This window comes from Garra rufa, chromosome 1, assembly GCF_049309525.1.
Source record: "Garra rufa chromosome 1, GarRuf1.0, whole genome shotgun sequence".
NCBI lineage: Eukaryota > Metazoa > Chordata > Actinopteri > Cypriniformes > Cyprinidae > Garra > Garra rufa.
The window spans coordinates 17,684,394-17,691,399 of NC_133361.1; positions in this window are offsets into that span (position 1 = coordinate 17,684,394).

The window sequence follows — 7,006 nt, forward strand, 5'->3', positions numbered from 1 at the left end:
TTCCTATTCCCTTCACCTAGTTACAGTAAATCAGGTTGAATGTATAAATGCTCATTTAACTTTGGTGCTTCAGGGAGAAGGTGAACATTCTTTCATCTGAAAATGAACCTCATTTTGTTAATTTTGTTGATTTTGGGTTCTGCTGTCCTGATGACATCTGATGGTATGTACATGTTGGATAATCTTTCAGTGTTTTTGTTTTCCAACTGTATGCCATTTCTACGGGACTTCATACAGGAATTTTTTAAAGATTTTTTCATTTAGTCAAATGTGTTTTGTGCTGAAGAGCACAGATGTTTTTATTTTATTATTATTATTATTATTTTTGATGTATTTAATCAAAGTATCAGATATTTTTGAAACTTGACACCATAGGCTGTTTTCTGTAAATTTACACCAGGATTGAATATTCACAGCCTTTTGTAACACTGCATTTTAGGGTTTATTGTACAGAGTCCATCGAGTCCTCTGTTTATCTGTCTGGGAGGTTCAGTGGTTTTGCCCTGTTATGTTGATCAGCCCTTACCAATGAAAAGACTGAAGGTGGAATGGACAAGAACAGACTCAAATAATCTGGTTCACCTGTATCAAGATGGTGAGATTCGACCCGAGAGACAGCATAAGGATTATTACGAGAGAGCTCATTTCTTTACTAATGAGATTCAACACGGAAACTTCTCCCTCTGGCTGGACAATCTAAGAGCTGAAGATGTTGGGATTTACAAATGTAAAGTGGTCAGTCAGCAGGATGCTGGTAAAGCTTTCGTTCACATCAAATATTTTGGTAAGTATGGATCACTGGATTGTATCATGAATATACTGTCTTTTTATACTCTTGAGATTGTACTGTAGCTGTTAAAATTACAACCTGCCTTGTCCATTAACCATCTGTAATATATTGAAACCTCATGTCCTCTACCATATGCTGTTAGAATTATAGACAAGATATTATCTTTTTCTGGAGCTTGACTACCAGTCCTGAAAGTCCCACATAATAGATGTCTAAATTGTAAATATCTCCAAAATTGTCTTTTATTAAGGCCAAAAGTTTGAATTAATTGGCTAAATGATTTTAAAATGTCATTCTCATAAACATCCCCTAACTTCAAAATACCCTTCTCTATCCATTCTTTCCAAAAAAAAAGTTGACTTTCCGATACACAATTTGGGATTCAACCAAATACTTGAAGCTGTGTTCAAGAAGGGATTAAACTTAAATATTTTTGCAATTCTTTTCCAAATTGATTGGAGATGTGATATTATTGGGTGAGAATGCACTTTTTTGGGTAGCTTGACGGACAAGCATTGTAGTTGTGGAAGGGGAGGTAGGATAGCTTGTTCAACATTAAACCAAGGTGGGGCCCTCTCTGGAGGGAGGGACCAATGAGCTAAATGTCTCAGGCTGAAGGCGTAATAATAAAATAAAAGTTTAGGAAGCCCTAGTCCTCCTTTGTCAACCGGCTGTTGCAACTTACTCATATGCAACCGTGGGCGCTTTATTATTCCAAAGAAATTACTTAGTTAACTTATCAAACTGTTTAAAATATTGCATAGGAATCTCTACTGGGATTGACTGAAGTAAATAATTAATTCTCGGAAGGCAGTTCATTTTAAGAACATTCACCTTACCCCAAAGAGACAAATTTAGTGACGACCACCTCCCTACATCATTTGAAATTTTTTGTAGTAATGGTTCTAAATTCACTCTTACTAAATCTTTACGTTTATGAGGGAAGAGAATACCAAGGTATCTTATACCTTGTTTGGGCCACTGAAAGGGAGCGGGCTGGAAAAATGACACAGGGCAATAAGCTGTCAAAGGAAGAGCTTCAGACTTTGACCAGTTAACTTTGTAACCAGAATGCTTACAAAATGAATTAATAATATCTAACAAACATGGCACTGAATTTTGAGGCTCTGAGACATACAATAATATGTCATCTGCATACAACATCAATTTATGAACTGTTCCCTCCACAGTAACCCCAGGAAAGCTTGTACTTGCTCTTATAGCTGCTGCCAGAGGTTCTAAAGCCAAGCAAAACAGTAACGGAGATAATGGAGATCCTTGACGGGTCCCTCTTGCTAGCGTAAAATAAGAAGATATTTGTCCGTTAGTCTGAACTGCAGCTTGGGGTCGCGTATACAGTAATCGTATCCATTTTAGAAAAACATTCCCAAACCCAAAAACTTTTAATGTCTCAAACAAATACTCCCATTCAACACAGTCAAAAGCTTTTTCCCCATCCAGTGAGATTGCTGCCACTGGACCATCGGCATCAGCCATTGACCACATAATATTAATAAGTCTCCGGATATTATCTGCCCCATTTCTACCATGTATAAAGCCCACCTGATCCCCGTGCACTAAACTAGTAACAACCTTGACCAGCCTGTTTGCCAAAATTTTAGAAAGTATTTTAACATCTACCGGAATTAAAGAGATTGGGCGATAACTCTTACAATCAGCTGGGTCCTTGTCTTTTTTAAGTATAAGAGTAATTGATGTCATAAATAATGTCAATGTAGATAGAAATTTAGCAGCATTGGAGATACCTCAACTGCATAGCATTTAAAAAAACTCTGCAGTAAATCCATCTGGACCCGGAGACTTAGAAGAGGGTAAGGACCTGATTACTGCTAGAATTTCTTCAATTGTAATGGGGGAGTCAAGTCCACTTCAAGTAAAAAAAAAACCCCTTATATCAGTATCCCCTGCATCACAAATCACTTAATTTATGTCCTCTAACTTGGTTACAATTATTCCTTCAGCTGACTTAATAGAGGGAATTAGAGACGACATTTCTCTTTGTTTAATATAATTTGCAAGAAACTTGCCTGCTTTGTCACCAGATTCAAAATATTTCTGTCTTGCCCTAAATAACACAAACTCCACCTTCTTTGATAATATCGCATTGTACTTATATTTTAACTGAGTTAAATATCTCAGGCCTTCAGGTGTTGTCTTTTTCATCATCTCCAATTCACTCTCTTTAATTTTCCTTTCCAAATTAGCTTGGTCTCTATTATTACATTTTTTAGAGTAAGAAGCATACTGAATAATATATCCCCTTAACACTGCCTTCAAAGCTTCCCAAGCAATTCCTGCAGAGGGCGCAGTTGCCAAATTTGTCTCTTCGTAAATTTTGATTTGAGTTTTTAGTGCCTCCTTAAACTCTGGTTTTTGCAAAAGTGAAGAATTAAATCTCCATCTGTAACAGCGTTGACTAACCTGACGTGGGCTAATTTCCATACTAACCCAAGCATGATCTGATATTATAATGGTGCCAATAGAACAGGTAGAACAAGAAACGAGAGACTTTGTTACCAAAAAAATAATCAATTCTAGAATATAGCTTATGTGGAGCAGAATAGAATGTATACTCTCTTCCATCTGGATTCAGAATCCTCCAAATATCTACTAACCCAAAGGTTTTACAGATATTTTGTAATTTCACATAAGCCTTGGGCATTTTACTCTTTGATAAATGGCTCAAATCAAGCACCAGATTCAAATACCCACCTAAAATAATGTCATACTGCCCATTTGCAAGTAACATGCCCTCTAAATTAACGAAAAAAGTATAATCATCGATATTTGTAGCATAAACATTGGCAAATAATATGTTCTGCCCATGCACCTCTGCCAATAAGAATTCTCCCTTCTTTGTCTTTAATTTGCTTTATACATTTAAATTGTAAATGCTTATTAACCAATGTAATCACCCCCCCTACTTTTACTTGTACCCTCATTATAAAATACCTTCCCGACCCAACCCCCCAGTAACTTCTCTGCTTCCTTCTGTAAGAGATGAGTTTCTTGAAGAAACACTACATCATATTTCTCCACCCTTAGTTTTGACATAACCTTCTTTCTTTTAATTGGATGTCCTAACCCCTTTACATTCCATGTGGTGAGACACAGTACTCTAGATAGATGCACTACTAGCTTTCAAATAATATAGATAAAAATTAGCAATTATTATCGTACATGCACAGACTTGCGACTGACACCCCAACCCCAATTTTAACGAAATGAACTGCGCTTGAACAAGAACAGAGCGCAAAATTGTCAAGTCATATAAAGAAATGTCCTTTCAACAACAAAAACTTGACGGTCCATGACTCGCGTGCAGGTGAAAGGCCCACCAGTTTCCCATCATCGCTGCAATATGATCAATCTCCGGTCCAAATGTATGACCTCAGAACAAAATACCCTTTATAATGGTTCAAAACATATTAATGAAATCAAGACTATATAACATCAGATATCACATTAAGGATCAGTCCCGTTACTGTCCCATTTCAGTGATATACTTCAAGGCTTCTTTTGGGCAAACGAAGCGTTTATATCCCTCGCTAGTCTCGATCCTTAGGGTCGCTGGATACGGACACTGACACAATTGTTATTATTTTAGCTGTTGACCAAAACATATTCAAGTTACAATTATATAACAAATATGGGCTTAAAGTGCACACTCTGAGCAATACAAATTGGAGGATAGGTTAAGGAATTACAGCTCTTTAATAAGTACCTCCCCACTTTTTTTAAGGGACCATAAGTAATTGGACAGTTCACTCAAAAGCTGTTTCATGGACAGTTGAAGGGCTATTCCTTTATCCACATCATGCGGTCAAATAATCTCTGTATGCAAGTAAAACAGACAATTGTTTGGTTCAAAAGCAAAATGAATCCTTCAGCGAGATGGCAGGAACATTAGGAGTGGCCAAATCAACAGTTTAGTACATTTATATATTAATAAATTTATAAATATAAACATTGATGCATTGACAACATTCAAGTGGATCAATAAAGCCGCAGTGCAGTTCAACGCAGCTATTTCTTTGAAGAACTCTCAAGCGAGTTTCAGTAATGTCTTGTGAATTTAACCTTTAAATGTTTATTAAAAGGCACATTTTCTTGCTCATGAATTGTGTTCATAGCTCTTGTTAAACGTACTCTGGAACAGGATCAGTCTACATTTTGGATTATACGCTTAATAGCAGTTGTCTTTGCAGTGCTGCTTATATTGGATCTGTTTTTATGGTGTAAGTACCACTATTTGATTTCTTTTTTATAAGTTTTGTAATTTATTCAATGGAATAATTTTAGATTTTTCATTATTTTTTGTAGCCAGTTAGCTCAAAAGGGCATGTATTACTAGTTATATCAGGTTATAATTCATTATAAATATTATAGTTTCAAACTTTTAGTTTCAAACTTTCTCAAAATCCCATGTTAAACTGTGCCTTAATTAAATCTGTGACAAAATAGAATATTTTGTGGTATTGCAATCTGGCCAAGAGTTAAGAGAATAAAGGACCAAGTTCTTACTGATGCAATCTTTATGGGTTATTCCACAAAATTGTTCCCTATGAAATAATCAAACATAGAATTCATATAATAACAGATAAATTTGTGATTTAAAGGAACACTTAATTTTTTTTGAAAATAGGCTCATTCTCCAACTCCCCCCTAGTTAATAAGTTGAGTTTTACTGTTTTGAAATCCATTCAGCAGTTTTCCTGTTCTGGCGATATCACTTTTAGCATAGCTTAGCATAGATCATTGAATCCTATGAGACCAATATAGCATCGCGTTTAAAAATGACCAACGAGTTTCAATATTTTTCCTATTTAAAACTTGACTCTTATGTAGTTATATCGTGTACTAAGACCGGCGGAAAATGTAAAGCTGTGATTTGTGTGATGGCCAGCTTGTCCCTAGACACGGTTCTAATAACTTTTACCTAAGAAGATATTTTACTTTCATACTGCTTTATTTCGGAAGATTAACTTTCCCCTTCTTTATAACCCGAGAATGTGGTGACACATACCTGGTGTTACGCCATCTAAATGGTGCAGTGAAGTAAAGAAAGGTGTGCGTTTGGCTGTAATGTTACGCATAAACTGAGCCGCATCAGAAAGCGCACCAGTAATTTAGCACTTTAATAGACGAAAACACACACTTATGTCAAAATGCATGGTTTTGGCGTGTTACGTCGTAAACGTAGTCTTAAATAAGTTTTAAAGTCTTAAATGACCGTAAACAGTTTCGAGAAATCATCACTCCAATCGAAATCACTTAGATTAAATTTTGTTTTATATTTCAGAGCCTAAAAATAAGAAATAATATCTTTCAATTATATACTGTAATGTTAAATAGCTATAATTAATAGGTAAAATTGATGGAAATTGCATTTAATAGAGACACTAATAGCATTTAATAGGACCGATTAAAAACATTGAAAATATGTTTAGTCATTATAGTAGTAATAACTGCCTGTGTGTATCTATGTATATGTGTGTGTGTGTGTGTGTGTGTATATACTGTATATATAAAATTCATAATTATCACCATTTCTTATTACCAAATGCTTGTTGTTGGTCATGTGTTCATCCTCCTTTCTTTATTTATATAGTAATGAATCATATTCCAGGCTGGAAACATGTCAGCAGTACTGAATGCACTTATGGATCTGTTATTGTTTATAATAATGTTTTTTTTTTGTCAAATGATCAATTTTCTCATGCATGGTAAGTTTGTATGTTTTATTCCAATTTTTATAAAAATACATTAATATAAATATAAATATATTCATAAAATGTACATTTACCAACAAAGGGTGCATATTTCTACCTAAATGAGGCACTACATTATAACCACCTATCTAATAACGTGTAGGATCTGCTTTAGCACACAAAACAGCGGCCACACAGTGATGCATTGATTTGATGAGGTGGCGATAGGTCTCCTGGGTTTTCTGGTACTATAATATCAACGGCAGTTAATCCAGTTCTGACACTGAAAACTGACGAAAACTAGTTCTCAAGTGGTGTTTAAACATCTCTCTGATCTGCATCTGTGGCACCATTTGGTTGCTAAGCACGCGTATTGCTTTATTCTGGGGTGGTCAAAATGTAACGGCTCATCTGTGTATGTGTACCCATTGAGAGCTTTTAACCTTTTAGCAGTGATGTTATAAAAGTTATTCAGAAGAAAATC